Consider the following 11396-nt stretch of genomic DNA (forward strand, 5'->3'; position numbering starts at 1 on the left):
GATAGACTGTGCTAACTAAGGTGATTGAAGGAAGAAGGGTTGAGTCCAACCATCAGTTCCAGGATGCAATTCTTCATGGACGGGAGGTCACGACAGAAGAACGAAGCAGCTGGTGGCTTCACATCCAAAACTCAGAAAGCAGTGTGTGTGCCTTTACTTACCCCATTCTTCATTGAGAGAGTGGGGGGGAGACAGAGACACAGGGGGAGGGATAGGAGGAGGGAGGGAGGGAGAGTGGTAGGGGAAGTGGGGAGAGAGAGAGGGAGAGAGCAGAGAAAGCAGGAAGTGAAAACTCATCAGACTTCCCTGACCAGGATGAACAGGAAGAAGGAAGTAGAAAGCCACTTCTTGGGACCAAGGCCTAGGGTCAAGTTGGGGGTTGAGCAGTGGTCATTAGTTGGGGGGATGGAGAGTGGAGGATCTCTGAAGAGGTCAGTTCCGAGAACTGTGACAGCTGCCCGGGCCTGTCGGTGCAGCAAGAAAGCCATGAAGAAGCCCGGTTCTGCATGGGGTGCTTGCCCACTAATTTCAACTGCTTGCTTCCTAGTTCACCCACTCCTCCCTGCTCCCCAGTAAGGTGTGAGCTCCGTGAAGGCAGGAACTGTCTCTCCTGTGTGCCCCGCACCCCAAAACCAAGAACCAAGCCTGATCTGTAGGAAGACTCGATGAGCACAGAGTCATGATTCTGCTCCCTCAAGTTTTTATGGCGAGAAAATTCTACTGGGCACTCACATTTGTTCTTTAGGATATAAACTCTATTATTCTACCGAGTTTTAAAAATATTATTGAGCTGGGGAGGTCAGAGGACAACATTGTGGCTTCCACCCTTTCGTGGGTTCTGGAGATAGCACTTGGGGCAGGGGCCAGGACACAGGAGGAGGGGGGGCAGGGTTGCTAAGTAAGCTCATTACCCACTAAACCATCTCAGCCGCCTCATTACCAAGTTTTAAGCAGGCAGTTTAGTGCCATTAAAGACACTCACGTCATAGGCCAACCATCACTGACAGACAGCCCACCGACCCATTCAGCAACCCACACTGTAAAAACCGAGCCCCTCCCCAGCACAGAGTAGCTCACTGTCTCCTTCCCTTTGTCCCTGAAAACCAGCATCCCACTCTTCTTAGGTCCTCAAGTTTTCGTGGTAAGTTCTAACCCACCAAGAACCAACCCCCTTTCTGTTTGTCTTCTCGCTGGCTTTTGTCTCTTAGCATAAAGCCCTCGGGTAGCCTGTGCCATGCACTTGAAGGCTGAAGGGCATATATTGTCTGGACCACGGTCCGTGTGTTTACCCAAATGCCAGGGAACGTTCCTTCCACCTTCACAAACAACCATGAGAAACATACAAATGTCTCTTCTGAGCCCAGTCCTTCTACCCCGACGTGAATCTGCTGGATTGCATGACAGCTCCATTCTAATCTGGGGGAAACTACCACCACTAAAATTACTTGTAGAAGGAAATCCTGTAGGTTTTTCCATTCCACCACTGCAGCTCTGTGGGCCCTTGGGAACTTAACTCAACTACCTCAGGAACTTTGCTTAGGTTGCTACATCCACTGGGTGGGTTGCTGGCACCTGAGCTTTGTTCCCCTTCCCAGTTCAACTTGGACTCTACTTCTTTAGCGGTTCTTTCCCTCGAAGAACCTAGCACAGTGGGTATCACGTGTGAGGTCCTGGGATTCAGTTCCCAGCATTACCTCAAACAGATGTGCATCGGGAGATCTCAGGACCCTGCGGGTGGATGCGGAGTCTGAGGTCATCGTCAACTATAAGGTTCTAGGTGAGCTTATGCCACATGAGATGCTGTCTCTAAAGTAAAAGAAAGCTCTTTCTTGCACTCTGAGTTTGAGTTAACCCCTCCTCCCTCCTGGCCCTGGGGCCGGGATGGGGGGGGGGTCCTCTGACCAGATCCCAACTGCTTGGTACATTCCCCAAAGTCTCCCTCAGGACCATAGGCACATCCCTAGGGGCGGGGCTGCCTCTGTTGATGGCAGAACCAGTCACTAAAGACTGTAACAATGCATTTGTTTATCGATTTGTTTATGCAAATATTCTTACAAAGGCTTAGGCGTGGTACCAAGACAACCATTTACACTGCTGATCTTTCGAAAACAAGAGTTGCCCAGAGGCAGGTTCAAGCCATAACTCCCAACTGCAAACTGTAGTTCATGGTCTTACAGACCTGAAGACGATTGCTTTCCTAGGGAGAGGTAGAGACCTTCTTAAAATTTATGTTCCCTGAGGCTACCCAGAGAAATCCTGTCTCAAACAAAAGAAAACAAACAAACAAACAAACCAGGTTCTGTCCACCAAAATCAACAGTCCTGGTTCACACCCTACTCAAGCCAGACAGTGGGGCAGAAAAAACGTGTAGAAAGAGGGTAGGTCAGTTCTCAGCCCCTCTCTAGACCTAACATAAAGAAGCTGGCCGAAATGTAAGGTTCTGAGAGTCCCTAGGCCTGAGCTTAGTGGCTTAACATATGCAAGGCCCAGGGTTTAATGTTGGCCGTCACTTCAAGTCCCTTGCAGAGAACACAGCAGAACCTTTCAGAGATTTTCAGAATGGTATATTAAGTGAGACCGTGATCTCAAAGGCACTGGGCCCACCATGCGAACTTTGGTTTGTGGTCCCACCAACGTGTGTTGGGTGATGTTAGGCTGGTCCTGGTCCTCTTAGGCTAGGAAGAGGATCTTAGGGAGTTGTCTGCCATCTATGACATTCTAGACAGGTATGCATACTACATACACATACACACACACACACACACACACACACACACACACACACACACACGTGAGAGAGACAGAGAGAAAGACAGGTGGCAAGCAGGCACACAGACAGGCAGGCAGGCAGACAGACAGACACACAGACACACAGACAAGGGCTGGGATATAGTTCACTAGAGGAGAGGTTACCCAACATACACAAAGTTGTGTTCCACCCCAGCACCTGGTGTGGAGGGTGTGTCTGTAATTCCGGCACTACAGGTGGTTCAGGAGTTCAAGGAGGAAGAAGTAGAGATGAAACGGGAAGTAGGGTTATTATGCATGGGTGCTGGCTAAGTGCCGCCATTGAACCACGTGTGCTTTTAGAAACAGACTAAGTTTAATTGACTCGTATGCGAGACCTCGAGTGTATGTGTGTGCCATGTGTGTGCGGCTGCCCAAAGAAACCAGAAGAGGGGATCAGGTCCTCTGGATGTGGCGTTACAGGCTGGGATGAGCTGCCCTGTGGGTTCTGGGAACCAAACCAAAGCCAGGTCCTTTGCAAGAGCAGCCAGTGCCCTTAACATTAAACCATCTCAGCCCTGACCAAAGTGAAGCTATAGATCAGAAGCATAAGCAGGGCCACATAGCAGCAGGCTTTCCTAAAGACACACAGTCTTGGTACACACACAGTGTGGCCTGTGCTGCTCTCTCACACTGACTGCCTAGCCTCCTTAGGAACACCGTCGCTGTCTCCACTTGGAAACACATGCCCCCCCCCCCGGCCCCCCGCCCCTGCCTCTGTTTCTCCTAAGAAGAACTGAGGAGGTTTCGTAAAGACTGGTTCTTCACTTTGTAATACATTTTACTTTTTAAGGTCTCCGAATTCTTTAAAAGGGAACTTCGGCAGCCAGGGTATATCTGGAACATTTGCAAGCAGTTCCTCCTTCCTGTTGGCCCTGCCTCCCACCCCTGAGCTCTGTCCTCACAAAGCCTGAGCCGCTGGCTTTCTGGGAACTGTCCAAGGAATCCTGAGTTCCCAGGATCACGGCATAAGAACTCAGCGGGACCGCCCGGAGCTCTCACCGTGTGTTGCTTGACTCAGACCACAGTCACACACACACTTCTCCTGGGCCCGAGAGATGGCTCAGCGGGCAAAGGGAGGTGCGGTGAAACCAAACCTGACAGTGTACTACTTAGTGACACATTTTTTACTTTCAAGGTCTGTGAATTCTTTACAGGGAGGGAGGAACTTCTGAACCTAGGGTATCCAAAGCCAAGCCAAGCTTTGCGTTTTTTGTAAGACCCGTAGGGCAAATGGAGAGGACCACCTCCTGCAAAGTTGTCGTCTGATCTCAGCATATTGGAACGAGTGTACCCCATCTGTCTCTCTCTCACACATACAATGATGATGATGATGATGATGATAAATGTGATTTTTTTAATTTATAAAAATATTCTGGGAGTGGTGGCACATGCCTTCAATCCTAGGACTAGAGAGGCAGGAGGTTCAGTGTGAGTTTGAGGCCACCCTGGGCTACATAGAGAGTTTGAGATAAGACAGGGATACATAGTGAAAACATGTCTCAAACTACTACTACTACTACTACTACTACTACTACTACTACTACTACTACTACTACTAATAAAATTTAATAAAAAAGTACTCTCCATGGGCCAATGAATTGACTCAGAAGGTAAAGGGGCTTGTTGCCAAGCCCACTGACCTGAGTTTGATCCTTGGGCCCCACATGGCACGTGGTGGAAGGAGAGAGCCAAGTCTTATAAATTACCCCGTGACCTCCCTACACTAGACATGGCCCATACAGACCCTCCCCACGACTCCTCCAAGACAGAACAAAATAAATAAAATGTTTTTAAAGTTGTGCATGTAGATCTCCAGTCTTTCCTCTCATTCCTCCACCTTTGGAAGAGACAGAGCAAGAACAGTCACCTGACCGTCAAACCCACTGATCAGATGCTATGGTAGCCGGTGGCACACGTGTATCATCCCAGAACTGGAGAGGTCGGGGCAGGAGTTCAAGGTCATCTTTGTCTATACAGCTAATGAGAGCCAGTCTCAAAAACAAACAAACAAACAAACAAACTCAAACAAACAAAAGATGCCCACAGTGTGCAGGCGTTAGCCTGGAAGACACCCGCTGTCCGTTCAGAATTCCAATGCAAACTATCAATGTCCCATCCCAGAAGTCTGGCCCCCAGGAGGAAGACCTCCCTTGCTTAGGAAGCGAATTCTCACACATTTTATTTCGCCTTTGATTCTTTAAATATATTTTTTTTTAATCTTTAAAGTGTGTGTCTATGTAAGTGTTATGTGTCCCCCTCCCCTGTTGTGTGTGTGAGTGTGTGTGTGTACCAGTGCACATGTGGAGAGGCCAGAAGAGGGGCACCATGTGTCAACCTTCAGCACTTTCTACCTTATTCTTTTAGGCAAGGTCTTGCCCTGAACCTTGGGCTTTTTTTATTCCCCCTCAGCTAGACTGGAAGCCAGTAAACCCCAGGGATCATCTGGACAGTCCCGTACAGATCTGGGTTACAGTCAGTGGAGAGATGCCTATCCTGTTACATGAAAGTACCGGATATGACCTCCCGGTTGTATAGTGAGTGCTTTTAGCCACTGAGGCATCTCTTCAGGCTTCACTTACTCCGGAGAAGGGCTGAAATGAGCAAGCCCAGATGAGACGTTCCTAAGGCTCTAGTTTAGACACCCCAGGGACGCCTAGCCTGGGGAAGCCATGGGGTGGTACCAGTGGTTAGCTTAAAATGAACATGGCTAAAATCAGACTCTTCCTCTGTGTGATCATGGGCTCCTATCAGTCACTTCCATATGCCAGCCTTCTCTTTCTAAAGACCTCATGGGGATCAGACGTCTCCTTCACACAGAAGCAGGGATCCCCGAAGCCCCGTGCACCTTTCATTGTGTTAGAGAATTTGAGTCAAGGTGGTGTCCAGACTGAAGTGACCCTAAAAGCCAGACTCCTGAATCACTGATGGCCACCATGTAGCATGCCAGAATGTGTAGGGGGCAAACTTGTCTCTTCAGAATGATTCAGAGTGCAAAACCAGGTGTAGCTTTCCAGCCAGTGTTGCTGGGTCACCAACATTGTCCCTTCCTTACAAGGCATTTGTGCCCCTGCCATCTGGAGAAGCAGCAGTTTCCTTAGTTTGTAGGTGCAGGGACGCCCATATGGCTCAGTGGATGACGGAGTGTCAGACACGTGTCACCAGCAGCTCCCTCCCAGATGACAATGAGCAGACTGAACATGGTAAACCCGAGGGTCCCCAGCTCCGGCCCCCACAGAAGCTAGGCATGGCATTGGATGTCCGTGGTCCTTGTACTCAGGAGGTGAGGCAGGAGAACCAGAAGGCACCCCTCAGCTACATACAGAGTTCAAAGCCAGCTTCAGCTACATGAGATTGTCACACAGCAGGCAAACAAACAGAAGGACCCTGAGCAACATCCAAGACAGCCTGGTGAGATGGCGTAGCGGGTCAAGGTGCTTGCCGCCAAGGCTGAGTTCCCATCCTCAGAAACCAAGGTAGAAGAGACAACTGACTCTCAAAAGTTTTCCTCTGGCCTCTACACACATGCTTTGGCATGCACACACCTGCACATACACACTCATAGTAAACAAAATAAAATATGACAATAAATTATCCAAGACAGAACTGGGAAAATTCAAGGCCTGGTCCTAGCTTTAATGTCAGATATGCCTTTCCTTTTCCTCAGACCTCAGTTTCCTCATTTGTAAGATTTGGAGATTGGATTTCTGAAGCTAAACTCTCCCCTCCTCCCTGCTGGTTCCAACATCCTGGGTCCGACAGTGACCAGCATGCAAATGTGAGAGTGGCTGAGCCTGGAAATCTAGGCCAGGGGAGACAGGAGCCGGAGTGAACAGCTGAACGGCAGGCAGTGTGCCAGGGCCAAGCCAGCATTCTGAGATGAGACCGGGGCTTGAGAGAGGGAATTTAGGAATCAACCCAAGGTGTGGTGGCTGGGACAGCATAGACCCACCTGTCAGATTTCTGATCCCTGTCTTGGACCATTTGGAAGTGGTCAAGGCAGCCTGGCCTGTGGTAGGGAAAGAAAACCAAACAAGAGCTCCCAGGAGAGGAGGCCTGGTGCCAAGGGCTGGGGAAAAAATACAGTTGGGCCAGGCTAGGCTGTGCCACCTGTCCAGGCTCAATGGGATGTCCAGAAAGACCCAGAAACTATGAAATCATCCAACTTGTCCCCCATGTGGCCACACCCCCCTGTGGATCTCAAGAAGGACCCCAGAAAGGAGTCTGGGCTTTGGTGCGCGAATCCACCTGCCTCTGGTCCTTCTGAGTTTCGTGGGTCATGTGAATGTGGTGTGTGGATGGCTAGAGGCTCCTCCCCGCCTGCCATACTACCTGATCCTCTCAGTTGCCTCCAGGCAATGAGAGACTTCACACAAGGAGGGTGTTCCTGAGGCTGCTAAGTGCAGGATGTATCCCTGAGTGCCAGGGCATTGACTATAAAAGTGAAAGGAAGCAGCAGGCCAGAGACAGATTCCGCACACCTCGTGGACAGAAGCTTCTGGGACTTTCCCAGCGCCTCCAACTCCCTAGACTACTGCCCTGGGATCTCTTTTTGATCTGCAACTGCAACAGGAGAGAGGAGTGGCTCCCTGCCAGCCTCAGAACAGGGAAGGGCAAAAAATGCAGAAGTATGTTGGTGTACATCTGGAACTCCACCCAAAAAAAACCCGAAAGGCCAAGCAAGCTACCCCTAGAGGACATCAGCATGAGCCACCTCTTCTGTTACCACTGTAGCCAGAGGGGGCTCCGAACCTATGATGATGTCAGTGTCCCAAGCAACAGCTGGAGGGTCCAGGGCCCTGCCAGCATCCTGGGAGCTCATGGACTCACTGGTAGGAAAGAGAGCAGCCTTTTGGGCCTCCCACGGAGTCCAGGGATCTTGCCCTCGGCCGTCAGTCACATGTGAGGGTCACAAGTTAATCCCTGTCTCCTGTGTGGTGTCCTACCCAGTGCCCCTCAGTGTCTCTACTGTCTAGAACCAGTTTCCCTGCTCCTGGCTGTCTTTGGAATTAAGTTTAAGAATGTCTAGTTGCTGCTGCTGTGACTTGTTCGGTGCCGGGGATAGAACCCATGGCCTCACATGACAAGCAAGTACTGTACCCCTGAGATCCCCCCCAAACCCTCCCTCCAGAATTATCTGAACCTTATGATCAGATGACTCTCCTGCCTCAAGACCTAGAATAGAAATTGTGTCTACACTGTCCACCTTCAGCAACTCCTGGCTTACACAAAACGCTTGATCCACCTCTGCTCACCTCTGTGGGATGCCCCCCCACCCCCGACTGTCCAGTGGGTCTCATCGCAGACCCCTAGACTTTTAACTTTCCCTTTAACCTGCTCACAAACCCACTCACACTACCCGCACCCACCCCACACTTCCGCACACCTGTAGACCTCCACATTATTGTTGCTGTCAGTTGCTCTAACATCTTCTGTCCCTGCCCCCCAGGGATGCCAACATCTTGACGATTACACCAGTATTCACTTTTCTGTCTCTCTAAGCCCCCAACATATTAACTACAGAGCATATGCCACCAAAGCCTTACTATAGTCTAGAAGCTCGGCACTCCCATCTTGAAGGAGGAGACAGGCTCAGAGGGGGTGGGGTGACTGTCCACAGTCCCTCACACAGCCCTTGTCATATCTACCGCTGACTTCCTTGATTTCCTAATTGGGCAGGCCTGGCCTTGGGTGATCGCCACCAGCCTCTTTCTCGCTGGTCACCCATTATTTTTTCCATCTGGGTTGGGGGAACCTTTGATGGGTTCTGAGGGAGATATTTGGAAAGGAGTAACTCTCCCAAGCACCTTTGAGTGACAGGGCTAACTTTCAAGTGATTCTTCAAAGCAAAAGCCAGAGGAGTCCCTTCCCTGTAGGGGACAAGTGGGGATCCCTGCCTCTGCAAGCCTGCTTAGCTTACCTAGGCCCTGCTCCTTCACTCTGCCGGACTTCCATCTCTAAGTTCCCGTATTGGCTAAGAACCTGGCTCAGGGCCACATGCATCATCAGGGGGCAACCTACCACCTTGCAGGGTCGCCCATGGCAACTACCAGGACAGGCCTCCTGCTCCTACCCTGTACTTGAGAGGAAAAAACATCTCTCTGAAAGTGGCCAACGGGATCATCAGACTTGGTGTTCCCTCCTCAAGCGCACCCCCAACACTCCCACCAATTACGAGCAACTTACTATGTCATAGGTATTTTGTTCTCCCCTGCACCCTGTAACTAACCTACAGTCATACGTCTGTAAATGCTTAGCCTCAGCCTAGGACTCGTCACTCCTATTTTACAGGGGAAGAAACCAAGGATCCTGGAGGACCCCTGGCTCTCCACCCCTCGAGTGCTTTTTAATGCGGTAAGAGAAGGAAGTAAGAGTACATAGTGTCCACCCCCACATTATAAGGACAGGGGCTCACGCAGCCGGCTCAGTGCCCTATTCAAGTTCTTTCCTCTAAAAGTATCCAGGTATCTGTCCAGGCACAAGCGGATGGCACCTGTCCCCGCCAACAGGGGGCTCCCGAGGCCGAAGCCAGAGCGACGCGGGGAGGCGGGAGTACCCCCACATCGGCCGAGTGAGGCTGCGGAGGGTGCGGGGTCCCGGAGTCCCCTGGGGACAAAGTCCGACATGATGCTCCGGGACGCAAGGATACCCAACCCAGGCCCTGCCGAACACTTTTCGGCGCGAGGACGCAGACTCACCCTGAAGGCAGTGAGGCACGCTGGGTCTCTGTCCGGAGGCCCGGGGCTGGGGGTTCCGCGACACCCCCACCCCAGGCAATTGCGGGCTGCGGAGCCGGAACCGGGGAGCACGAGGTGGAGAGGAAGCGCAGCCCAGGGACCTCTTTGGTCACCAGCACGGCCCAAAGCGCGGAGAGAGGGAGGGAGGGACCGAGGGCGCCCGCAGGAGGCGCCGCCCACCTGCCCACCCTGCGCCCTACGCCACCAGGCGGGGACCTGGACCCTGGGGCGGAGCAGGCTGGAGCGCCTGGCACTGCGCAACGTAGTGCAGAGTCCGGGACCTTCCACTCTGCGGCTGGGGAATGGCTGTCTAGAGGGGCACTTGCGAGATAATGGGAGCTGGGAGTCCGGTTCGGCGACCTCACCTGGCTGTAAACTCACCTTCCTGTGAGCGCAGGGCGCCGACTCCTCTCCACCTTGACTCCCGGCCGCCCAGCCCAGTGATAGGCGGAGGAGGGAAGGAGAAAGGAAGCGAACTTTTCCCGGCCTCTCAGTTCTCCTGGATGCTTTCCGGATCGCTACTTTGAGTCCTGCCCTAGTTCGGTAGTGTCCCTGTAAGGGACGCGTTTCCAGCTTGGCAGAAAACTTTTCAGCGAATCACAGGCTGGCTTCTTCCTCCGCCTTGCAGCTGGGGAGGGCACCTCACCTGCCTGGAAGTTTGCCTGGGTACCCCACGACTCCAGACACGGATCTGCGTCCCCTGCCAACTCTGAATTCCGACCTGGGTGGCTTCGTGGGTGCGCGCCCAGCTCTTTGAAGTTCAAGGCCTGAGAAGTCCTTGGGCAGCCTGGAGTCAGCCCCTAGTCAGCTAGGAACAAAAAGGCGCCTCCTACTGGCGGTGATCGCTTTCTGGTTGAGCCGCCCAGTTTGGCTGCAGCCAGATTCACTTGGAATTCCTGAGTATTCCTGATAGTCAATTCACTGAGCGGTGTATTTCCGGAGTCCAATCACACTCTATACATTGCTACTTCTTATTCGCACTAATAGCTAGCAAGGGATTAATTTGGGAATGGCTTGTGGTTTAGGAAGTATAAAAAAGGCATTTTTGGAAACAGAGGCTCCGAGCACAAGAGTAACTGCTAACATCTCAGGTCCTTATGCTGAACTGGGCCTGGGTTCCCCACCCATTCCCCTGAACATTCTCCCCTAAGCCCTCCCTCTTAACCCTGAACAGCCCAGGATAGAGTTTGCATTTCGCCCCGACAGACACGAGGCAGGTCATTCAGACAGTCTCAAAGGTGGAAACAAGGAATACTGGTACTTTTCCATGCCCGGATCTAGCCCCAGACCCGCCCCACCTCTGCTGGGCAGGGTAATCTAGCTGTGCAGATCCGGCTCTTCCAAGTGGAGAGAGATCAAGGACTCAACAGCCAAAGCTGACTAAGAGAAAAAACCAAGAGAATGTCAAAGGAAGTGTGCTCTGTTTAGCCCGTCCAACCTTCTACCTTAATGTGCTTTTTTTTTTTCTTTCTTGCATCTTCCCACGCAGGAGCTGCTTGCCTTCTTACCCACCACACTGGCAGCTCATCAGGGGCCCTAGGCATGTGCCCTTAGGGGAACCGACCTATCCAAAGAGGTGAATCTCAAACTTTGCGTTGTCTAGTTATATGTGAGCTTGACACAAGGTATAGTCATCTTTGTCGAGGGAACCTCAATTGGGGAAAAACTTCCCCTATAAAATCGGGTTGTAGGCAACTCTGTAGAACATTTTCATAATTAATGATTAAAAAAAATGCAGTCCATTGTGGGGACCCCTAGGCTGGTGGCCCTGAGTGCTACAGAAAGCAGTCAGAAAAACCATGAGGAACAAACAAACCAGTAAGCAGCCTCTGCTTGAGTTCTGCCTGATGTCTTTCAATGATAGACAGTGTA

The 11396-nt window shown here is 51.6% G+C and overlaps 1 protein-coding gene across 1 annotated transcript in view; it reads right to left on the minus strand.

Moving 5' to 3' along the window:
- The window catches only part of TMEM51 (transmembrane protein 51), a 48370-nt gene extending 38747 nt beyond the window's left edge, over positions 1-9623 (minus strand). Inside the window, exon 1 of the mRNA XM_080920973.1 lies at positions 9486-9623. The gene's annotated coding sequence lies outside the window, so the exon portion shown is untranslated. The remainder of the gene's footprint in view (positions 1-9485) is intronic.
- Positions 9624-11396: the final 1773 nt, after the last annotated feature.

This window comes from Micromys minutus (genome assembly GCF_963924665.1).
Source record: "Micromys minutus genome assembly, chromosome: 9".
Lineage (NCBI taxonomy): Eukaryota > Metazoa > Chordata > Mammalia > Rodentia > Muridae > Micromys > Micromys minutus.